The following is a 13,107-nucleotide window of genomic DNA, read 5'->3' as shown; positions in this document are numbered from 1 at the left end:
ACAAGGGTGCCCACTTTCACCACTCTTATTCAACATAGTACTGGAGGTTTTGGCCAGAGCAATTCGGCAGGAAAAAGAAATAAAAGGAATCCAAATAGGCAACGATGAAGTAAAACTCTCGCTGTTTGCAGATGACATGATCTTATATATAGAAAACCCCAAAGAATCCATAGAAAAACTATTAGAAACAATCAACAACTACAGCAAAGTTGCAGGGTATAAAAGCAACATACGTAAATCAGTAGCATTTCCATATGCTAACAATGAACTAACAGAAAAAGATCTCAAGAACTCAATCCCATTCACGATTGCAACAAAAAGAATAAAATACCTTGGGATAAATTTAACCAAGGAAGTGAAAGATCTATACAACGAAAACTACAAGACCTTCTTGAAAGAAATCGATGACGACATAAAGAGATGGAAAGACATTCCATGCACATGGATTGGAAGAATAAACATAGTTAAAATGTCCATACTACCTAAAGCAATCTACAGATTCAACGCTATCCCAATCAGAATTCCAATGTCATTCTTTACAGAAATTGAACAAAGAATGGTAAAATTCATATGGGGCAACAAAAGACCCCGAATTGCTAAAGCAATCCTGAGAAAGAAGAACAAAGCTGGAGGCATCACAATCCCTGACTTCAAAACATACTACAAAGCTATAGTAATCAAAACATCATGTTACTGGTACAAAAACAGATGCACAGATCAATGGAACAGAATTGAAAGCCCAGAAATAAAACCACACATCTATGGACAGCTTATCTTTGGCAAAGGAGCTGAGGGCCTACAATGGAGGAAGGAAAGTCTCTTCAACAAATGGTTCTGGGAAAACTGGACAGCCACATATAAAAGAATGAAAATCAACCATTCTTTTTTACCATTTACTAAAATAAACTCAAAATGGATCAAAGACCTAAAGATTAGGCCTGAAACAATAAGTCTTCTAGAAGAGAATATCGTCAGTACACTCTTTGACATCACCTTCAAAGGAATCTTTTCGGACACCATAACCCCTCACATGAGGGAAATAATAGGAAGAATAAACAAATGGGACTTCATCAGACTAAAGAGCTTCTTCAAGGCAAGGGAAAACAGGATTGAAACAAAAAAACAGCCCACTAATTGGGAAAAAATATTCACGAGTTATTTATCCGACAAAGGGTTAATCTCCATAATATACAAAGAACTCACACAATTCAACAATAAAAAAATCAAACAACCCAATTACAAAATAGGCAGGGGACATGAACAGACATTTCTCCAAAGAAGATATACGGATGGCCAATAGACACATGAAAAGATGCTCATCATCACTAATCATCAGGGAAATGCAAATCAAAACTGCACTAAGATATCACCTTACACCTGTTAGAATGGCAAAAATATCCAAAACCAAGAGTGACAAATGTTGGAGAGGCTGTGGAGAAAAGGGAACCCTTGTACACTGTTGGTGGGAATGCAAACTGGTACAGCCACTATGGAAAACAGTATGGAGATTCCTCAAAAAGTTAAGAATAGAAATACCTTATGACCCAGCCATCCCACTACTGGGTATCTATCCTAAGAACCTGAAATCAGCAATTCCAGAAGTTCCATGCACCCCTATGTTCAACGCAGCATTATTCACAATAGCCAAGTCATGGAACCAACCTAAGTGCCCAGCAACTGATGATTGGATAAAGAAGATGTGGTATATATATACAATGGACTACTACTCAGCCATAAAAAAGGACAAAGTCGTCCCATTCGCAACAACATGGATAGACCTTGAGGGTATTATGTTGAGTGAAATAAGCCAGACAGAGAAAGACGAACTCTGTGTGACTCCACTCATAGGTGGTAGTTAACATATGGACAAAGAGAACTGATTGGTGGTAGCCAGGGGAAAGGGGGGTGGGGGGAGGGCACTAGGGGTGAAGTCGTGTACCTACAACATGACTAATAATGATGCACAACTGTAATTTCACAAGGATGCTAACTTTCATAACCTTAATAATAAAAAAAAAAGGCAGGAAAGAATACTAAACGGGGCTAGCCCCATGGCGTAGTGATTAAGTTTGGTACATTCCACTTCACCAGCCTGGGTTTGTAGGTTCAGATCCCAGGCATGGACCTATACCACTCATCAGCCATGCTATGGCAGCGACCCACATATAAAGTAGAGGAAGACCGGCACAGATGTTAGCTCAGGACTAATCTTCCTCAACACACACACAGAAAAATACTAAAAACATTATAGAAATTTCTTTAAACAATCTGCTTGGTGGAAAGTAACCTCCTTCAATGCTTTCTTCAATACCTCACTACCTGAAAAAATTGAAAACGAAGCCAGCATTCATAGTGGTGAACTTGCTCTTGATTTCCACGTTTATTATTAACATTTCACATTTTCACATTTATTACTAGCACTTCAGCAGTTTGAATGGAGAATTTCTATGAAGATGAGGAGAGAAAAACAAGTGAGAACATCATGAGAGCATTGATTTTCAACTTTACTTGATAAATGCATTTATTACCATAGACATTAATCATTAAAATCCTCTATTGCTGATTTGATGTGAAGACCAAGAATAAGCCTATGAACAGAATATGAACAGAGAAAATGAAGGTCAAGTGACAATCATGCCAAGGCAACCATGTACAGTGTCAGTTAATTAACTAAAAAATCCTTAGATGAAATTTGATGCAAATGCTCTTACATCGTATGGCATGGGGCTTGGTTGTGGGGGGCTGGGTTGTGGATAGAAGCAGGAAGGGTTAGGTGTGTGGGGCCTAGCACCCTTCCAGGGAGAATTAGGGACCCTTGCTAAGTTTAAACTTCTCAAAGTGGGGTACATACATAGGTATGTCAAACTATGTGAATCAGTGGAGTAACCATTGGCCAACTTGCTGGGGCTCTCAATTTTAGCATAAAAATTTAAGAAAGTGAACTGAAAAGTAATTTTAAACACTTTTATGTTACAACAAGCGCCAATATATCATGGAATAAAATGCAAGATGTGGATGAATTTGTAAGATAAAAGAAATTTCACACTTGCTATGGGCCAGGTAAGTCTAGATCCCAGAGCACACACATCATTTTCTCTGCGCCAATAGGGATAAATCATCAAAAAAGTTGGAAAACTACTTCTCCAAAATAAATTTGTTTTAGGGATTCTTTCTGAGTCCATCGGCACTTGGAGAGGGGAAATGAAATTCTACCATTGAGCTGGGTTGTCTAATTAGTGAAATTTCCAATAATTCAGACTGAGATGTTACTAGAAACTTAGCAAAAGATAGACATTCAAGCTGCTCTCCAAATGGATGGCAGAGCAAATCCCATTCTTGAAGTGAGTCAGTAAACTGCTAATAAACCTAAAGTGCTTGCGTAAAGAGGTGCATGGGTTCACCCTGCCTCTAACACAGAGCTGGGGACGTCCCAGCTTTAGATTGACAGACTAAGGTCAGGGGCCATAAATTAAAGAATTCTCTTTCAGGAAGAGCACGGATTTCCCTAAGAATTTGTTACTTTCTAAACCAGGATGTAGGGAATGTCTATCTCATTGTAACAGACAAGGTGTCAAGTCCTCGTTATAGGGCAAGAATTCTGTTTAGATCAGGTATTGGCAAACTATCCACAGACCATATTTGACTTATTGACTGTTTTTATGTGGTTTTTATGATTTTAAATAGTTGAAAAAATTTCCAAAGGAAAATATTATTTCTTGGCATGTGAAAATTACAGTAAATTCAAATTTCAGTGTCAAAGTTGTATTGGAATACAAACACACTTATTTGATAATGTATTACATATGGTTTCCTTTGTGCAACAACAACAGGATTGAGTAGTTATAGTCTAAAATATCTACTGTCTCTCCTTTTACAGGAAAGTTTTCTCAACTCCTGGTTTAGAGTCTTGTAACTTAACCTGGAGTCCTAGGACCAGCAGCATTAGTACCACTTGGGAGATTGTTGGAAATGAAGAATCTCAGGCATAACCCCATCTCTCCTGAATCAGACTTGGAATCTTAGCAAGTTTTACCATTGATCCTTATGTACAATAAGGTTCTGGTATCACTGGCCTAGGTCACAAAGACCTTGAAGAGGTATGTGCTCCTCGCCAGCTCCAATTAGCTAAAGGATAAAGGAGAGGAATGAGTCATAGACCAGGACTATGAACTAATACTTCCCAGGGTTGGTGAAAACGAGAATAAACTCCATAGTCACTTGTTGTCCAGGGAAAAGTTTTTGGATTAAACTGAAAGAATATAGTGTGAGCCGCAGATGTCAAGGTTGGAATGATTCCTGTAAAACAGGATTTTGTTCTTCCAAGAAATTCCTTAACTGAAATAAGATGATGTGAGACCACTCTGGATATCCTGGGGTTGAAGCTATATGTGTGGGAATACAGCTCTGATGAAGGGTGTTTGAATTCTCATTAGTTAGACATGTACCAAAGAGAGTCTCTTTAGATTCGGTGTTATATAGACTCATGAGTTTTGTGCTGCCACAAAACTCCTTCCTTGCTCCCTTTTTACCTTAGTACTGCCCTTGACTCCAACAAACGCACATTGAAAGACACACACACACACACACACACATACACACGCACACACACACTGAGACTGATTTGAATAGTCAATCACAGACACAATTCCTTCTGCTTTTTTATATTATGTGTGGAAAGAGAAATAAAACACCATCTTTATTAGCTGTAATCATAGAAAGGATAAAAAAATGGGATGCTCTGTGCTATTTTCTGTAACTGTAACTGTAGACATGAGTGGCCAGGAAACAGCATATCTAAGAGAGACAGTTGTTACATGCAAGGACTGAGATCTATCAAAAGCAAGAAAGGAGTTTGTATACTGGTGTTGGGGCTGTTGATGTACACCAGATACTACGCCACTTGTCTTTTCTTTGTTGCTGGGGGCGAACAAGTCCAAACCACAGGATGTGTGGAACTGCTTAATTTAATAGGACCAAAAAAATCACACACATTAACTCTGTGGTAAATGTCCACTATAATGACAAATGTTCCTTGTGGTTAGGATTTCTGGGTATTCCCCAAGCCTCACTAGTCCTTTAGAAAGAACCTAGTATCATCTTGCTATTGATTTTTAAGTACGGATCTATTTAAACACACACTTACATTGGGACCATGCTGAATGAATTACACGCATTAGCTCATTTAATTTCTATGACAGAATGCAGGGTAAGGTGTAGATCATTACTCAGTTATAGAGAGAGGAAGTGACTGAGCTTCAGAAAGATTCAATAACTTGCTGAAGTCATGTGGGTGTTATGAAAAGAGCCAGACTATAACACCACACTCTTTCCATCTTGTTATATTGCCAACCTGGTAGGTCTCCAACCAGAGATGCCACTGAAATATCAAGAAGTGTGACACCCATATTCCCCCCATCACTTCTACTCAACTTGCACAAAGCCTTGGTCAGTCTTAGAACTTCTGAGAGCACTATAATCATCTTAGATTTACCCGAAACAGGATCTTGACAGCAAATCAGCTGTGGGAAGGTCTTGTCTGCCCCGCTTGTGTGTACCTCAAGTTGACGTGCATCATTTTTCCTTCTTCTTCTACACTATAAGCATAAATTCTCTCTTACAAAAATGTGTGGGTATGTATAAGTCCAAAATAAAGATTTATTGAATTTTGGGTGAAAGTACAAAAAGAAAATCAGTCAAATATAAGGCTACTGTGTTGCAGTTTTTGACTAACATAAGCTGTGTGATGCTAAACTGTAGGAGATAAAAATGTGCAAGAACAGTAACAAAAAGTTTTTTCAATACTAGATTGGGTTAAAAGTTTCAACAATCTTCTCCTATGTCTTTCTTAGTATAAATGTCAGGAATCAATGACCCGCCTCACTCTTTCACTTTTTACGCTGAATCGTGAAAATTAACAAATCCGTGGCAAAGGAGCCTTGATTCTCCTGTTCTCCTTAGAATTAGAGCTGGGAAGACCCTCTAGTCCATTCTCACTTCTTGTACAGTGAACATTTGTCTTTCACAAAGCATTGTAATTTTAAAATCAGAATAAGACAACAAAGTCATTATCATCTATTGAACATGGATTGTACGTTGCCAAACATCCACTCTTTTGGAAATGTCTATCAGTGGTCCCATGATGCATGATGTGTGCTCACAGGTCTCTACAACCTGTTTCCAGATTCCATGGAATCTCTTTAAACAATGGTGATAAAAAGGTTAGAAAAAAATCATCATCAAGATGGTAATTGAATCACAAATTAAATTTAGGGTGGCCTATGAATATCTTTAAGATAAAAGTATGTCATCTACTTAAAAACATGAAATGGACAAACACAACCTCTGCTTCAATTTCTTCATAAAACTATTGTGAAGATTGGATGAGATAGAATTAAAGCATTTAGCATGCCTGGTGCGCAGTAAGTGCTCAGTAAATATTAGTAATGGTTTAATAATTATTATTTATGTTCAAGGATTCACTTCATTTTTGTCAATAGCTTTTCATCAAATATTAATGACCTGCAGTATTAAACCGTGGCTTTAGAAAGCGGTAATTAGGCTGCTGTAGGCTGACTAACATGGAAATGACAGGCAAATATATTCATACTACTCAGATGTGAAAGTCAAGCCCCCTCGTGGGGCCTTTCGTGGGACACCTACCCCGAGGGCAGAAAGTCAGTTTGAATGTCCTTCCCTCCCAGTGGGAGTCCCATTTCTAGGACACAGTGGCCTGTCATCTCTTTCAGAGGAGCCACAGCAGGAAGCCTGATTTGGTCTTAATGAACAGCCTTTGGGGAGTTTCACATAAGTGGTCATTAATGCTTTGCATATTTACAAGGTAAATCCATCCCATTCTTCAATAGGTCTTCACCACAACAGCCTGTGTGTTCATTCATCCATGTCACAGTACAAAAGGTGAAAGGAGAATGTAGGGCTACTATACAACATGCAGAGGGTCAAATAAATATTCAGAACCCAGATTAGATTATAGGCTAGATGTTGATTATAGTGTTTGATTGGGGCAGGGGTGGGGGGAGGGATAATAGGTATGAATGTGTGACAACTTCCCTGATGTTCATTTACATATTTATATTTCAGAAAAATAATTCTAGAAGATAGCACCCTGCCTTAAGTTTATTTCCTGATGTATTTAATAGCATCTTTCTTGATCATAATGCTTCCATATCCTTCATGCATCATGTGTGTTTCCCTTGAACACCATTTCATCTAGGCTTTCAAATGTATTTGCATAAAAGTCTGTAATATAGCCTCTTGTGATTTTTAAAAAACTATTTGTTTCAATGGTTATCCCTCCCTTCTTACGTCTTATTTTATATTTTTGCTTTTTCCCGTTATTTCTGAATTAAGTTAGCAAGTGGTTTATCTTTTTTTGTTAAATTTTTCAAAAAAGCCGGATTTTGATGTATTTATTAGATCCATTTCTCTATTCTCTTTATTAATTTCTTTTATTTTTATTATTTCCTTCTGTGTGCTTTCTTTGTGTTTGCTTTTTTGCTCTTTCTCTGTTTTTTTTTTTTTTTTTTTGAGCTGGGGATTTATGTCATTTATTACCATTCTTTCACTTTTATTGATAAAGGGTTTAATGCTATGAATTTTCCTTTGATCACTGCTCTAAATGCATCCCATATGTTTTGATGTGTAGTGTTTTCATGTCGTTTTTTTCCACAAAAATTTGCAATTTCAGTTTGTATTCCCCTTTTACTAAAGAGTTGATTAACAGAAGGCTTTTTAATGTTTCTGTGGAAGGCTCTTTGTTTTTGATGAGTTCTAATTTTATTTCATTTCTATCAGAATGTTGTTTGTAGTCTAATTTATGGAAACTACTGATGTTTTCTCTATAATAGTTTATGATCAGTTTTTGTGATTGTGCCATATATTCTTAAGAAGGGGCTATATTCCCTTTATCAGGGTGCAATGTTCAACATACAATAATATCTATCTTATTGATTACATTTTTGATCTGTTATAGTCTTATTTATTTTTGTCCACTTCATCTATCTTATTCTAGAGTGATGTATAAAAGCATCCTATTATCAGCATTTCTGTTTACGTCTCTTTTCATCATCTGTACTGTTGTTTCATAAAGGTAGTCGTTATGTTACTTGGCACATCAGTATTCATATATGTTATATCTTCATTGCTAATTGTGGCTTTTAGTATTAACACATGTTCTTTTTCACATTTAATGATTTTGGGTTTGAATTCTACTTTTTCTGATAAGAATCGCTACTACTGCTTTCTCTGTTTCCATTTTCTTGGCACACCACTGTTCATTTCTTTGTTTTCAGTGTTTCTCAGTTGCTTTAGTTTAGGTGTCTTTTTTTTGTAGTGCATATAGTTGGGTCTTGTTCTGTGAACCAAATAGGAAATTTTTATCTTTTACTAGATGACTTGAGTCCATTCACATTCATCAAAATGACTGATATGTTTGATCTCAACTCTGCCACAATATTTCATCGTTACACTTATTTTTTGTATTTGCTGTGTTTCTTTCTTTGCATGACATATTTATTTTTTCTATTATTTACAAAATGTTCTTAAGTGATATTTAGGAAGGTTTTTATTTTTGTTCTATTAGTAACTTTTGTATTTCTACTTTTTTTGAATATTCTAAGCCTTCTGTTTCCTTATTTAACATTTTTTCTATCTCATCTCTCAATTCTTTTCAGTATCCTGTAATACCCATCTATAGACTGCACAGCAATGTACTTATTCTACTTTTTTCCTCTTCCATCTTTTCTCATGATTAATTTCATTATTTCTACTGTGTCACAACATTCAGGATTTTTGCAATAATAAGTAAAATTTTTCACAATATACGGAATTTTAATTAGTTTTGTAATTTTTGGGTAGGAAATATTAGGAGGAAGGTAACTAGACTATCGCCATCGGTTTAGATACATGGAAGTCCTCACCTTCATATTTTGAAAATGGCTTATACCTTTTGCTACTTTATGGCTAAGATTGATAAAAGCCTGTTATTACCAGTCCTGGGATTCTGACAATTCCTAGTGGTTTTTCTATACTCTCACCTTGTAAATAATCTCTTTATTAAACTTTCCCCAAATTACCTCTTTGAATGTCTTGAATAAGGTGACAAAGTCTACTATTAATGTGTTTTTACTCATTTTTCTTAGTATATCTTTGTATTATGTTTAAGAGTGTTAGTGTTATGCTATTTGGAGTATAGATATATTGTATATATAGATACAGTTATAGTGTTATATTTTTATTGCAAACTTTACTCTTTAAAAGTTAAAAGTGGTTTTTCTATCTTTTTTAGGGATTTTGGTCACAATTTAAACTTGTCTGATACTGAGATCATAACTCTGCTTTCTTTTACTTTGAGTTTTTCTAGAAGATTTTTGCTGATTTTAAAATTGTCAATTATTTTCGAGTTACTTTTAGACGTGTGTACGTGTGTGGTAGTGGCTTCTATATATCAGATTTAGGGGAGTTACTCGAGATTTTGCTTTGTGATCAAATGATCACATACGAAAGTCATTTTCTTTTCTTTTCTTTTTTTTTTTTAGATTGGCACCTGAGTTAATATCTATTGCCAATCCTTTTTTTTTCTCCCTCTCCCCAAAGCCCCCCAGTACACAGTAGTATATTCTAGTTGTAGGCCCTTCTGGTTGTGCTATGTGGGATGCCACCTCAGCATGGCCTGTTGAGTGGTTCCCTGTCTGGGCCTAGGATCCAAACTGGCGAAACTCCTGGACCCTGAATCAGAGGGCGCGTGAACTTAACCATGCAGCCACAGGGCTGGCCCCAGTCATTTTCTTTTATGAGGTGAGTTTAACCAATTTAAATTTGTTGATATGACACGCATTTATAGGCTTAATCTTTATCTTTGTATAGCCCTTTTAAATAGTTTCCTGTGACATTTTTTAACATGTTCATAATTCTGATATTTATGAAAGATTGTATCCTTTTTCTTATTACCTTAGCTGCAAAGCATTAGTCCATTAGGTTGTTCACTACAGGTGTTCACATCTCTCCTTCTCATCTACAAGTCTCACTAAATTTTATTTTCTTGATCAATATCTACCTTTATATTTTAAATAAGCTTATACATCAATTGATTTGATTCTGTCTCCCAAATGCTTAACTTTTCTTTCCCTAATTTGTGTTACCTGTGTAATTTCTGTATTCTCACAGCAACAGAACTTTTGTTTCTGTTCCATCACCAAGATCTCACATTTGTTTTAGTCATAGGTCTACAGTTACATATAGGCACTGCACACTGCCAATGCTTTCACTGCAGTTTCTCTAGTCATATCTCTATTGACTCTGGTCTTAAAGTAGAGTCCTTAACAAGGATTCACGTAAGAAAATCTCTCCTGAGTTCCTGCATATTAAAAACCATTTTTCTCTTCATATTATAATTTATTGGGATTTGGTATAGATGCAAAATCCTTAGTTCACTTTCTGTCTTTGAGGAATTTGTAGGTGTTGCCCCACGGTCTCCTTATATTGATGGTTGCTCTGGAGACGTTGTGGCCAGCCTTGCCTGTTTCATTTTTTCCCCCTTTCATAAGTGAGTTACTTATTTCTCAAGATGCTCTAAGGATGCTTTTTTTATAGTTTAAACCCAGTGCCTTTACTATGATGTGTTTCAAACTTGATCATTCCGATTATTCCCTGGCACAGGTTGTATATTTTAATAAGTAGAAATAATTACTTTTTAATTAAATGAAAGTTTTCTTGAGTTACATAATCAATATGTGATTTTTATGATTTTGTTTGTTTTTTGTTATTTCTTTAAGGACTCTGAATATATACACCTTGAATCTCCATTTCACGTCTTTTTTTCCTTGTACATCTTTATTTCTATTTTATTTTGCTTATAATTGTCATTTCTATGTCCTATGGACATTATTCTATTTTATTTGTGTTCCTTTATATTTCTCCTACATTTCCATGATTACTTATTTTTCATTCTATTTAGTTCCTGAGATATTTCGGCTCATGATATCCACTTTCTCATCTTGCCCTATTATCACTTTCTTCAATGTATTATTATTATTATTATTACTATACTTATCTACTTCAAAGCAGAATTGGACATATTATCTTTTTTCAATGATGGTGACATATTTGGTTTACAGTTTCGTCTACCCTTGGCAATTCTGTTTGGGTAGTATTCCTTTTCCTGTTTGGTTTTTCATGCCTTTCTGTTGATCTTGTGCTTGTTTCTTTTTACTGTCTTCCCTCAAGGAGGCGAATTTATCCTGTGTCAGATATTTTCAGGGGGCTGTTGTGACAGTTGAAGATCTAGAGCCTGTTTCTTGTAGAGCTGGAATTTTTCGTAAGGTCTGGGTTTTTGTGTATGAGCCTCTGATAGATACTTCTCCCAGCTAATGGAGATAGGCAGCTGTGTTTTTTGTATTGTGAGGTTTCTCTTTTCCTCAGTACCATACAAACAAATTATTTTATAAAAATATGATTCATTTGTATGATTCTTGGTTTAGTATAATCATCTCTGCTTCCTGATTCCGTGGTGTCTCTTGCACCAGCCAGCACTGAAAACTCTACTATATCTTTTATCTAACTAGCACCTTCTAAATGCTGGTTATTATCTCATCTATTCAACTAATAAATTGATAAACTTACTTCTTTGAAGGAGTTTATGGTCTACCTTGTGCTACAATACACAGAAAGAGGGGTAAATGAAATATCTAAAAAATAAAATAAAAAATAAAAAAATAAAAAATAAAAATAAAAGATGAAACTTGTACCAGGATTTCAGAGAACTAAGGATGTGCCTATCATCCTATGCCCAGAACAGGAGAAATGAGACCATATGTAAGCTCATGAATAAAGAAAAAAATTTAAAAAGAAAACAGTGAATAGCCGTTTCTTAGTAAGTCACTCTGGGTTACATGTTTAGTGATGTTATCTGACAACAATATTATATGCAATTTTAGTTTCAGGTTGCTATTTTGTAATCAATGCTCATTTAGACTTGGCAATACATTTTATTGATTTCTTTGCTCACCGCTCTTTCCCTAAACTCTATTTTCTTCTCTAGGATTCATTTATTTTACTTGCTGGAATGTATGCTCTAGTAATTCTTTTAGATTTGAATTATAGATGGTAAAATATCCATGTCCAAAATATCCGAAAATATCTTCTACTGCCCTAAAACAATTAATAATAGTGTCCAACATAATTTTCTCTAAGAATATTGAGGGAAGCTGGCTTCTTGAATTCAGTGTTACTGATGAAAATCTGAGGTCAAGCTACGTTGCTTTGTTTGAAATCCCATTTATACCCTTTCCTTCTCTTAAGACACTCTTTAGGGAGCTCTTTCTTTCTATCTTTGGGGTTTGTTTTTTTTTTAAAGGTCGGAGTTCTCAGTGAGACTTGAAAACTCTTTAAAACAAGTCCTTGGCAACCTCCAAATCATTCTTGGTGACCTTGATGTCCCTCTGACCATAATCTTGAGACCAGAAGGGCACATAAAAAGTCAGCTTTATCTTTGGAGTGTTAAAATTTGACTATGGTATTTCTATTTGCAGTCTTTTTAATTAACTTATTTAGTCACGTAGCATTTAGTGGGCTTTTTCAGTCTAGAAACTCATCTCTCTCTTCAGTCCTAGGACATTTTGTCTTTTCCTCTTTTTCCCTGCATTTTCCTATGATGTCTTTCTAGAATGTTGCTGGACATATGTCCAAATTTTGGCACATACGCTTTTATGTATTCGTCATTTTATACCCCATGAAAGTGGAGGAATCTCCTCCATTCACCTTGCTGCAGAAAAATTTTCACTCTTTAGCATTTGAATAGTCCACTATTCAATGTTTCTAGTCACGTTTTTCCTTCAAGAATTAAATTTTCTGTTTACAAGTTTTCAAACCGACTCTTTAAAAAAATCATAATATCCTCTCATGTTCCTCAGAGGATATGCATACCATTTACTCTAATATTTTGCTTGTTTTAGTCACTGTTTCTGTGAGTATATATTCTTCTATTTTCTTCATTTCTACCTCACCTTCACGATGCAGTGCTCCAAAGATATTTGGTTATGCTTGGTTGTGTATTTATCTTTGTTTTAGAATCCATTGTTACGTTTCTGGTAC

This window comes from Equus przewalskii, chromosome 7 (assembly GCF_037783145.1).
Source record: "Equus przewalskii isolate Varuska chromosome 7, EquPr2, whole genome shotgun sequence".
NCBI classification, from domain to species: domain Eukaryota; kingdom Metazoa; phylum Chordata; class Mammalia; order Perissodactyla; family Equidae; genus Equus; species Equus przewalskii.
Note: the sequence above shows the minus strand (reverse complement) of the source record.